Consider the following 11,945-nt stretch of genomic DNA (forward strand, 5'->3'; position numbering starts at 1 on the left):
TGGTGATGGCATTAGAGATGATGATGGGGATGGTGATGGCGGTAGAGATGATGATGGGGATGGTGATAATGTTAGAGATGATGATGGAGATGGTGGTAATGTTAGAGATGATGATGGGGATGGTGATGGCGTTAGAGATGATGATGGAGATGGTGATGGCGCTAGAGATAATGATGGGGATGGTGATGGTGTTAGAGATGATGATAGGGATGGTGATGGCATTATAGATGATGATGGGGATGGTGATAATGTTAGAGATGATGATGGGGAGGGTGATGGTGATGGCGTTAGAGATGATGATGGGGATGGTGATGGGGATGATGATGATGTGGAGGATATTGATGATAATTAGCATCTCCTTTATTTTTCAGATCACAAGTCTGAAGTAGCGTCAATCCTTGATCTCAAGTTCCAATTATGCATCCAGACAGGGTCCTCTGCTGCCTCTACTTACAACAGTAGTAGGAAAATTCCCAGATTAATTCAACAGAAACTGACCTTCTTGAGACCAGAAGAAGAAGGTCCTAGGAACTTGCCTGTATCTTTGTTTACCCCAGGCTTACTGACCTGGCAAATCTCTTCTATTTGCTTTCCTCAGGATGAGGATGAGTGCTGTGCTTGTCCATCAGTGAAATGGACAGAAGTGTGTTTCTGGTGAGAAGTATAATTAGAGTCTTGTGGTACCTTGGAGAGCTGATGAAAGCTGGGCTAAGTGCTGAGCAGATAGCATCAATGTGGAGCAGTAAATGTCTTCCCACTCAACCCTGCCTACCGGGCTCAGAAGGATGGAACAGAGAGGGTGGAGGAGTTTCAAGTGCTTTGAAGTGCTGGCCATGTCCACTTTGTCCTAGGACAGAGGAGCCTTTTGGTTTGACCCTTCTGCCTTATTTGCTGAGTGTTCCCATTCTCATTTCCTGGGCACTCCCCTCCACCGCCATTCCTTTTCCTGCCTTCTTTTCCATGGGTTGTGCTCATGCCTAGAGACTTTAGGTTGGGGTACTGAGCAGCGTCTGCACTTTTAGTGACCAAGAGGTGACTGAACCTTCAGGACACTCTTCCTGGTATCTGGGAGTACAGACTCTGTCCTACCCACCTTGGAGTGCTTTAGATTCTCCCTTCTGGGTTCTGAATGCCAGTGGGAGACAGTGAGAGCTGGGTGGAGAAAAGGCATCATGACAGCCCTCAGGGGAGCAAAGAGAAATATGTGAACACAGAACTAAAGTGCCCTGAAAAGAAAAGAAAAGAAAATGCTTTTCTCCCATTGCTTTAAACCCTTTGATGGTTGACACAGCTTACTATGTGTCTGGAGTTGTGCTAGTTTGTATGTATTACTTCATTTAGTCCTCACAGCAGACTCATGAGGTAGGTCTTATTTTCCCATTTGACACTTGAGAAAACAGGAGAATAGAAATTGTAAGTAATTTTCCAAGGTCATACCACTGGCAGTTGCTGGATTCTCTAAAGCCCATATATCTGGACTGGATGGGCCGGGGGTTGAAAAAACTGTCCTGATATGAAGACTCAGGAATCCAAACCCAAGTGGTTCAGTCAGTAGCCAGCCCCAAGGGAAGGAATATGGTGGCCCACAGGCAACTTCCAAATTCCTCCCTGGGCAGTGGGCAAGGGCAAATGTAACCACATGTTCAGATCAAGGGTAGGCAAATAGACTGGTGGCCAGAGAGATGGGAAGGAGGCTTCAGCCTTAAAGAGGAGAATGCAGCAGAATCTAGGTCAGGAACTGGGGCCTTGGCCACTGGCTGAGATGCAGGGCAGGGGCCCTGGCTAGGGAGGAGGTGGGGCTCCACATGAGGATGAAAGAGAAGAAATCTACACAGAGGCCCAGGCTTTGCAGTGAGGCCAACACGGGAGTAGGTAAAGTGTTGTGTCATAGGGTATGGAGGATACACAGATTCCTAGAGCTATCTCCAGTTCAGTGGTTCCTGGGTCTAACTGGCATAAAGGGAGACCTGGAGTAGGGGGCACAGCAGACTCCATACATGGAGCTGGACACCAGAACCAAAGCTGAGTTAGAAGCTCCATCCTAAGCCCCTTAAGCTAGAGGCCATTGGGAAATGTCCTGCCTCATTTTGGATGAGCTCATGTACTGGGGTAGCATGGAGATGCCCAGGTTGGGAAGCTGGGAAGGGCAGGGTGTGAGGCAATTAAGAGGCTTATGCCTGCTGAGATCCCAAAGGAAACTTCCTCCTAAAGTCTATCTCATTTCTACCTAATTGATGAAGGCCCTCTGTTGATGGTAGAATAGAAAGCAAGATAAAAAACTGAAACACATCTAGATCATCTAAGTTGACACAGAAAAGTCCAAGATATTTAAAAATTGTGGCTTTATTGGCTGAGACCTCCTTATTTCAAGGTGGAGAATGACTGGTAACTCAAACGGAAACAGCATAAAACAAAATAATAGCTAATAGAATTGCATGGTTACTATATGCCAAGCATAACAAAACCCCATGAGTTAGGTACTATGATCATTTTTACTCATAAGAAAACTGAAGCTCAGAAAGTTAGTGACTAGGTCAAGACCACACAGCTCATGAGTAGGTGTCCCAGGACTTGAATTCAGACATAAGTCTATGCTCACGGTCACTGTGTAGTGCTACCATTCTGCAGAAGCTGCAAGCCACAGGCCAGGGTCTCATAATATAGTAGGTCACTGAAGTTGTATATTGGACAGATGAATCAATGAATAAATAGATACGTACACTTTCCCAAAGAATATTATGCATATGCTGAGCGGCCCAAACAGGTCCAGGGGACAATGAGGTTAAACATGAAAACTGAGTGTTGAGTCCCCGCTTGGTCACATCAAAATTCACTGCAACATGTCCCAAAATGAAGTCAAAGGCCACAAGCCCATCAACTGCAAACGAAAGGACGAAGCCCAGCTACTCTATGCCCTTGATGTTTCTTCAGTATGATTCTCCATAGAGAACATTGTCCTGGTCATTCTCAAAAACATCAATGTTATCTTCATGATGTTTCAACTCTTGTCTTCATTGTTCTATATTGTTAAATGTAAATGCTTAAACTGGGAGCCCCTACCAGAGTTTTAGAAGCAAACTTCTGGTTCCAGAATGGGCAAATCAGGGAACAACCTCCTGGATAAACTTAAGCCTGAAGAAGCCTTTCTCTCTCTAGATGTGTAATTCTTCGCACAGACGTAGCAATTCAGAAATGATCAGCACTCAGAAGTCCATGGGAGATTAAGCGCTCTGGGGATTCGAGTAGAGGCTGAATCCCAGGAAGACTGAAAATCAGGACCCAGCTCTGAGAAGAGGATGGGGGTGCACATGCAGGGTCTGGGATTTAGTATGGAGGATGAACCACCAGGCAGCGTAAATGATCTAGGACTTTAGGAAGGAAGCAGATGAAGCTCAGACCGCATGGCAGCCCCAAAGAGAGTGGAGTGCTCTGGGGCAGATATGCATAATGCTTGGAAGAGAAGAGTGGTAGTCCAGATGGGGTCCAATTGCACTGAGCCACAGGGTTATGGACAAGGAAGCCAAAGCCAAAGCCAATGACCAGAGTCTTGTCTAGGTGAGGATTATTCCATGGCTTGGACCAACTGCCTGGGGTATCCTGAGGCTGGATGGGTGGAGAAGGGGGTCACCTTCTCTTGTGTGCTCCTCACCACTCTTGACTCAATTAGTTTGCAGGGTGTGGCACAGTCAGTTCTTGCTTCAGAAACTTAGTCCTACTGAAAGAATATTCTTGATTGTTGCTTGTTATGCTCAGTGCTGGTGTGAGATTTTTCCTCTTGCTAGCTGTCTGTTGGCTTTGGGGTCTCCATTCTCTCTGTGGACTCTGTGATGTGGGACACGTAATGACAATAGGAAGAAGGTTTTACTCCTCTTTCATTGGGAAGGATCACTTCCTTTTTGAAGTTGGTTCTGAGAACAGCTTCCCCCAGGACATAGAACATGGCCTCTTACATTTCTGTGCAGGCTCTAGGCAATTCCTCAATGCCTGGAGCTCACAGCCCAGCACCTCCCTGATTGCCAGCTTTCCATCCAGGGCTGCATGGGTCATGTCTGCACTGCCCACTTGCTTTCCTCTGGGCTGCTTCAGAGGACAGGTTGCTTTTTTGATTGTCCTCTCTGCTTTGCATTCTTTCCCAGCAAGTCTGGACTTATTCTCTTTCCCTCTTCTACCTGTTGTCAAAAACCCAGACACTTCAAGTTCTGTGCAGGATGGTAAATATCAGAGAAAACAAAAGACCCTCCAAGTGCCCCAGTGCCAGATCTTTAAGGATCTTCCTTCCTTCTCTTCTTCCTTTCCTTTATGCTACTTGGAGACCTTCCGTTTCCCATCCCACAATGCCTCACAGTTTACAGAATATCTAGATTATTTGTTCAGAAACAATATCTGGTTCTACCTTTTCCTCCCATTCTTTTCCTCTTCCACCTCCCCTTTCCCTTCCTCCTCCTGGTTTCCTGAGCACCCACACAAGAGTCTCCTCTCAGGTTGGATGGTGGGGATCACAGGTCAAATGCCCAGGGCAGACAGCTGTAGGACCGAAAGCTACAATAAAGGAGCTAAAGAATTTGCAAGCCTAGATTTCTGTTTTGTTTTGTCTTACAACAAATCATCATATAACTTGATTAGCCAATTTGCTAATTCCAATACAATCAGCACAGTTAATTACAGACTACAGTATTCAGGTCAGAACACATACAGGTAGTCAAGGCACTGGGGCAATTGCTCTAAGACCTGTTCCTGATTCCAGTCAATCCTACGGTTAGTTCCACTGAATCTGATTGGGTTACAGATGCCCTGTATGGTCTTGGGGCTGGTGGGGGTGGGGTTGTCCCTCTCTCTGAGCCAGTCAGAAAGAGACTAAGTCTACTAAGTCTTCTCCCCACAGTCTAAGACTCTGGGGTGTCTTAACCCCATTGGCTCCATAACTCCACAAGCCTTAATCTTAGTAAGAATCTCTCTGTAGTGGGTAGTGGGAACTCTCACCAGGGAAGTTGTGGGTTAAAGAACATACAACATGGGAAATAATGCCTGGTTGGTCTCAATGGCCTGGGCAGGACAGGCGTCTTGATTTTATCTTAGTATTGCAGCATGGAAGAGACTCCTGGCTGTCTCCTAGTCAGCCGGGTTCTTTTTCTGACCCACTTTTAAAGGTTCCCTGACTGCATTCACTGTTGTCCCTCACCCCCCACTACCGTTCTCTCTCTCTCTGTCTTTCTCTCTCTCTCTCTCTCTCTCTCACACACACACACGCATACACACACACACACGGCTACCTCCTCACATTAGCACCATACTCATCACAGATATTTTCTTTCTTCACAGAAGAGACTCAGAAAAAACATCCTACGTATTTTTCTCTTCTCTCTCCCTCATCCCTGTTTTCTCTCTCCCACCTCCCAGTCTAAAGCACTAGCAGAGGAAATGCAATTATACCATGTGGCTCAGAAGGAGAGCCAGACTGTTGGTAGACAGCCCATGTTCCCTATACCTAGAAAACCCTCCCCTTTCCCACGGCTATCCAGGGCTATGAAGTCTTCAAGAACCACTGAGGATCCTTGCAGACAACACCTGCCCTCCCTCCTTACCTCCTGTCCCAGGCTGAGGTTCCTTTTGTTGCTGCTAGGAAAGCACTTTGCGTGTGTACCTATGGACATGTGGATCACTGTTAGTCACAATTATATGTGTATATGTGTTGTGAGAGTTCCTAAAAAGAGGCAACTAAATTTGTAGGCAGAGTGGTAATCTACTAGAATGGCAGATAGAGTTAGAGTAGGTGGGGGATGAATTAGTGAAGAGGAGGGAGGATTGATGAATTGGAATGGCTCTGGACAGTTTGGGGGTGGGGAGTGTGCTTCTGGCCTGGGGGAACTTTGACCCTACTCTGTCTTGGGAGAGGACTCCCAGGGCCTCCTGGATTTGCCCATCAAGTCTTGAGCCCCTGGAGCAGCTTCCCTGACCTGAATTTTCTAACTCATTCTTGCCGTTCCCAGGCTTCCTGGCCCTGGAGGCCCTCTCCTCTGTCATCAGCTCTCCACAGGGACCTCTGTCTCCTCACCGGGGTGGATTGCTCAGGACCCAAGAGTTTTCCTTTGTCTCACAGACATCTATCAATATCATCAAGTGCCAAGCACAAAGTCAAGGTAAGGCAGCGGAGTAGGGTCTGGAGGCAGGGAACCTAAGGCCGATTGACACTGACTTCCTAGAACTAAATCAAAAAGAAAACTCCACTTTCCACACCTAAGCTAAACAAAGGACCAGAGGCCCTCCCACAACCAATCAGGCTGGTCATGAGCCAAGTCTTTATTTACATAGGAGTATAACTTTGTAACTTCACTTCAGCCTCTGATGGGTCACCGTCTGCAACCAATCAAACTGATTGAGGACCACTACTTCATTTACATAGGATGTACATTAAGTAACCAATGGGAAACCTCTAGAAGGTATTTAAACCCCAGAAAATTATGTAACCAGGCTCTAGAGCCCCTATGCTGTGGCAGCTCCCATCCTGTGGAGTGTACTTTCATTTTCAGTAAATCTCTGCTTTTGTTGCTTTATTCTTTCCTTGCTTTTTTTGTGTGTTTTTTCCAAGTATTTGTTCAAGATGCCAAGAACTTGAACAACCTCCACTAGTAACAAACGTTAAGGTCTTATCCCTTGTAGGAAACATATCTGCCTTGTGCTAGAAGCCCCATGGAAACACGATGCCATAACCTAAAGGTTTAGTTCAGTGGGAAATATTCCAGATTTGGAATCTGCAAAGATTTATAAAGTGCCTATCTGATTCCTGGACTGAGATCTTTCTCAAAGATTATTTCACTTCATGCTCACAGCAAACCTATCAGGTAAGCTTAATTGTGCTCACTTTAAAAAGGAGATATCAAAACTCAAAATTTTCGGCAGTTCAGATTGCTTCCCCTGATCCCACAAAGCAGCATTGGCTTTCTTTCTGAGACTGTGCTATGCCCTGGACTTATGTCACCAGCTCTGCCTAAGTCTAAGGCACTCTCAAAGAAGGGAGGCCTAAGGCTTTTGTTCAACTTCAGCAAAAGTAGATGAAGCACCCACTACGTGGCTGTCTCAGTTGTTTCTCAGGCTTTGCTTCATTTGATGCTCACAGCTTCCCCGAATGGACTTACTCTACCCCAGTCTTTCAAGCAAGGTATGCAATGGTGAGTAGAGCGTATGTGATGCCAGAGGAGAACCATCCTACAATTTTCTTAGCCTGTCAATTTTATTTAAATGTTGTTTTATATAAATTATATAAAAATATGTATCCGTATACATATTTGTATATTGCATTATATACGCAAATATATATATTATACTATGTATTTGTATTTATGTACAAATATAAATATATACTTTTATCAAACCAAATAAATATGCAATGAAGTAGACAGAAAAATGAACTTGAGTGTGGTAGGCAAAATTCTAGGATGTCCCCCAAGATTTCCTGGCCCTGGTGTACGTGTTCTGAATAATCCCTAGAACTTTGAATAGGATAGATTTTATTCCTGGGTTTAAATTATATTACAGGGCACAGTTGACCTTAAGATCGGGAAATCATCTAGGTTGCTTGTGTATTTACCTGAGCCCTTTAAAAGTAAAGCCAATTGCAGAAGGCAAAATCAGAGAGATTCAAAGTATGAGAGGGATTCTATGTGCAGAAGATTCTTCACTGAAGAGGAGGAGAGGGCCTCATAGTAAGTACTTGGGAGTGGCCTCTCGGAGGTGAGAGCAGTCACTAGTTAACAGCTAGCAAGACAGCAGGGACCTGCATCCTACAACCATAAAGAACTGTATTCTTTCAATAACCCTAGGGAGCTTGGAAACATATCTTTCCCTAGTTGAGTCTCCAGATGAGGACACAACCAGCTGACACCTCCATTTCACCCTTGTGGGACCCTGAGCAGAAGACTCGAATAAAATATGCCAAGCTCCTGACCCATGGAAGTTGTTAGAAACTGTGAGGTATATATTTGTGTTGTTTAAAGCTGCTAAGTTTCTGGTAATTTGTTACACAGCAATAGAAAAATAAAACATTGACTTTTCAGAATAAAAAATATATTAAAGTCTGGCTTGCTATGGGCTATCTGGGCCCATATTTCATGACCCTGTGGGGTTGTTTTCGGTATACACCTCCTGCAGTGAGAAACTTCAGGAGGAAAGCTTGAGAAGGGCTGGATTATTGCTATGCATTTTATTCAACTGACAATTATTTCTTGAATGTCTGTCATCCATCAGGCACTGAACTGAGGGCTATAGCAATAAATAATTCAGGTAAAATTTCCTGCTATAATAAAAGCTGTATTTTAGAAGACAGGAGACTAATCCTAAGAAATAAATAAATGAGGTAATTTCAGGAGTATTAAGAGCTGTGAAGATGATAAAAGAGGGTGAAGTGAAGACATGCCTGGGGTGGGGCTGAGGTTGCAGGTTTTGGGGTTTGCTGTGGTGGACAGGGAGGCTTCCAGAGGGTAGCATTTGAACTGAGACCCAAACAACAAGGAGCCAGTCATGCAAAGAGTGAGGGATGACAGATCCCTAGAGTTGTAAACCTGCCTGAAGTGGATACTGCTAGCACGTGCCAGCTCCAGGAATTGAGCCAGCAGGAGCCCCCAGGCAGGCCCTTCCAGCACCCCAAGGTGCCCCTTTGAGGTCTTCCTAGGGGCCATGGGTGAGTTCAGCACCCAGCACTGGTGAGTCTCCAGAGGCTGCCTGATCCCATCCCAGGGCTCTGAGCTCCGAGTTCCATTCCCATTGCCCTTTGGGGCTATTAGGTGAGCCTTGAAGGACTGGAGGGCCACCTCAAAAGAGTTTTCCTGATAATCGTCACTGTTCTGGCTTTGAAGATTAGATCCCTGCCGGGCAGAAGGTTGTCTGTCCCCTCTATGACCTGTCCTCACCTGGGAGAGCTTTTCTTGGAGTGTTGGCCTTCCCTCGGGGCCTGCTACTCAAGGCCCTAGGGGGCCTTCTGGGTTGTCTCACCTCCCCATGTGGCCAGTGCAGGTTCCTTCCCACTGCCCATCTTCCCAGGTCATTACAGGCTTTTCCAATGTTTAGGAAAACCCTCCCGCCCCCCATTTTGAATGAGAAGGAGAAGATGGCAGTGCCAGACCCATGCAAGCAGCTTCTCTAGGCTTCCCACTCCTGCTTCCACCCCCAAGCCTGGGATTAGGGAAAGAGCACAAATGAAAGCCTATATACGATATGTCCAAATACTTAAAAGTTATATGTCAGGCTAGCAAACTGTATGTGAAATGAGTTTCAGCCTCTGACTTAAACAACATCTTCACAATGACCTACAAGGTCAAGTCTGAATTTAGACTTCTCAGACTCCTTGGAGTTCCACACCAGAACAGGTGGTATGAGAGAGCTGGCCTCTAGCTCCCAGCCTGCAGCCTGCTCCCTTCTTGTCCCACTCCCAGCTCCATACTGCACTGCAAGGGGTGTCCTGTGAATGCACGTGGACACTCTTGCCTGCATGTCCAGCTTCATGCAATGTTCCCTCTCCAAACATCTGTCCCTCAGGCCTGGGAATGTGCACACCATCCGTATGTTCCTCTCTCAGGAGGATGGACCCAGGCAATGGACATGCACAAGTCTAAAAGTGGACTCTGGGTCATGTGGTGGAGGATTCCAAAGTTCTGGGGATTTGGGGTATGCACTAGGACAGGGTTGGTGAGTTCTGAGTGGGTACAACCCTTTGGTCCCGTAGATTCCTCTCACTGTGTGAGGGGCCAGAAAGGTGGGGAGACAGGTAGGAACAACTGGAGAAGGGTAAAATGGGACCCTCTAAATTGCAAGGCTTAGGACAGGGGACCCCTTTTGCCTGGAGCTAAGGGTGCTACTGTTTACAAATAAGACCTATTTAGCGTTTTCAACAATGCTGCATCTCATGTTCTTTTAAATGCTTTATATTTAACTTTTTTTTAACATTTTACTTTCAAAAATTTTCAAATTTATAGAAAAGATGCAAAAATAGCTCAATGAATTCCCACGTGCTTTCTCTCTTTACATATACAGGTTGAGTACTCCAAATCTAAAAAAATCCAAAACCCGAATTTGCTCCAAAATCAGAAAGTTTTTGAGCACCGACATGATGCTCAAGGAAAATGCAAACTGGAATATTTCAGATCTCATATGTTCAGATAACAGGTGCTCTACCGGTAAGTATAATGCAAATATTTCAAAATCAGAAAAAAAAATACCCGAAACACTCCTATCCTAAGCATTTCAGATGACGGATATTCCACATGATGGGTATTCCACCTGGATACATATACATGTATATACCGACAGCAACTTTTTTTGTTTGTTTTTCATTTTCTGTTTTTTTATTATATTTTATTTTATCCTTCTACTCATCTGAACCTACAGTAACTTTCGCTGAGCCATTTGAGTAAGTTGCAGGCATTGTGACCTTTTACCTCCAAATCTTCTAGTGTATATTTTCTATGAATAAGAACATTCTTTTACTTAACCATAGCACAATAATTATTATCAGGAAGTCTGACATTAAGAGGATGTGATTATCTATTACACAGTTCATATTGAGATTATGCCAAGTATCACAATAATATCCTTTACAGCATTTTAAAAAAACATGGCATTTGGTTGTTGTGTCTCCGTAAACTCCTTTAATTCACAGCTATTTCTCATCTTTCTTTGTCTCTTACCAGTTGATATATTTGAAGAGTGCAGGCTAGTGTTTTGTAAAATGTTCTTCAATTTGGGTTTGTCTGATGTTTCCTACTGATCAGATTCAGGTCATATATTTGAGGTGAGAATGCTTCCTGAATGATGCCAGTTTACCCCATTATCAGTCTATGTGCTGATTTGCATGTGATATTAAACCATAAAAAATCCTGTTATGTAATATTGCTTGAAAACATGCTTTTCCCCATTTTGTAACATTTATCAACAATAGTGTTGTCCAATAGATATATACTGCAAGCCTCATGCATTAAAAAGAGCTGTAAAATTTTTTTTAAAGATATATACTAAAAGTGATATATTTTTCCACCCAATACAGGAGCACCCAGATTAATATAGCAAGTGCTAAGAGAACTACAAAGAGACTTAAACTCCCACACAATAATAATGGGAGAGCTTAACACCCCACTGTGAATATTAGAAAGATCAGTGAGACAGAAGGTCAACAAGGATATCCAGGATTTGAACTCAGCTCTGCACCAAGCAGACCTAATAGACATCTACAGAACTCTCCACCCCAAATCAACAGAATATACATTCTTCTCAGCAGTGCATCACACTTATTCTAAAATTGACCAAATAATTGGAAGTAAAACAGCAAATGTAAAAGAACAGAAATCACCACAAACTGTCTCTCAGACCACAGTGCAATCAAATTAGAACTGAGGATTAAGAAACTCACTCAAAACCACACAACTACATGGAAACTGCACACCTGCTCCTAAATGACTACTGGGTACATAATGAAATGAAAGCAGAAATAAAGATGTTCTTTGAAACCAGTGAGATCAAAGATACAACAAACCGGAATCTCTGGTATACATTTAAAGCAGTGTGTAGAGGGAAATTGATAGCACTAAATGCCTACAAGAGAAAGCAGGAAAGATCTGGAATCAACACCCTAACATCACAATTAAAAGAACTAGAGAAGCAAGAGCAAACAAATTCAAAAGCTAGCAGAAGGCAAGAAATAACTAAGATCAGAGCAGAACTGAAGGAGATAGACACACAAAAAACTCCTTCAAAAAAATCAGTGAATCCATGAGCTGGTTTTTTGAAAAGATCAACAAAATTGATAGACTGATAGCAAGACTACTAAAGAAGAAAAGAGAGAAGAATCAAATAGACACCATAAAAAAATGATAAAGGGGATATCACTACCGATCCCACAGAAATACAAACTACCATCAGAGAATACTATAAACACCTCTACGCAAATAAACTAGAAAATC

This window comes from Mandrillus leucophaeus, unplaced genomic scaffold (genome assembly GCF_000951045.1).
Source record: "Mandrillus leucophaeus isolate KB7577 unplaced genomic scaffold, Mleu.le_1.0 Scaffold1178, whole genome shotgun sequence".
Lineage (NCBI taxonomy): Eukaryota > Metazoa > Chordata > Mammalia > Primates > Cercopithecidae > Mandrillus > Mandrillus leucophaeus.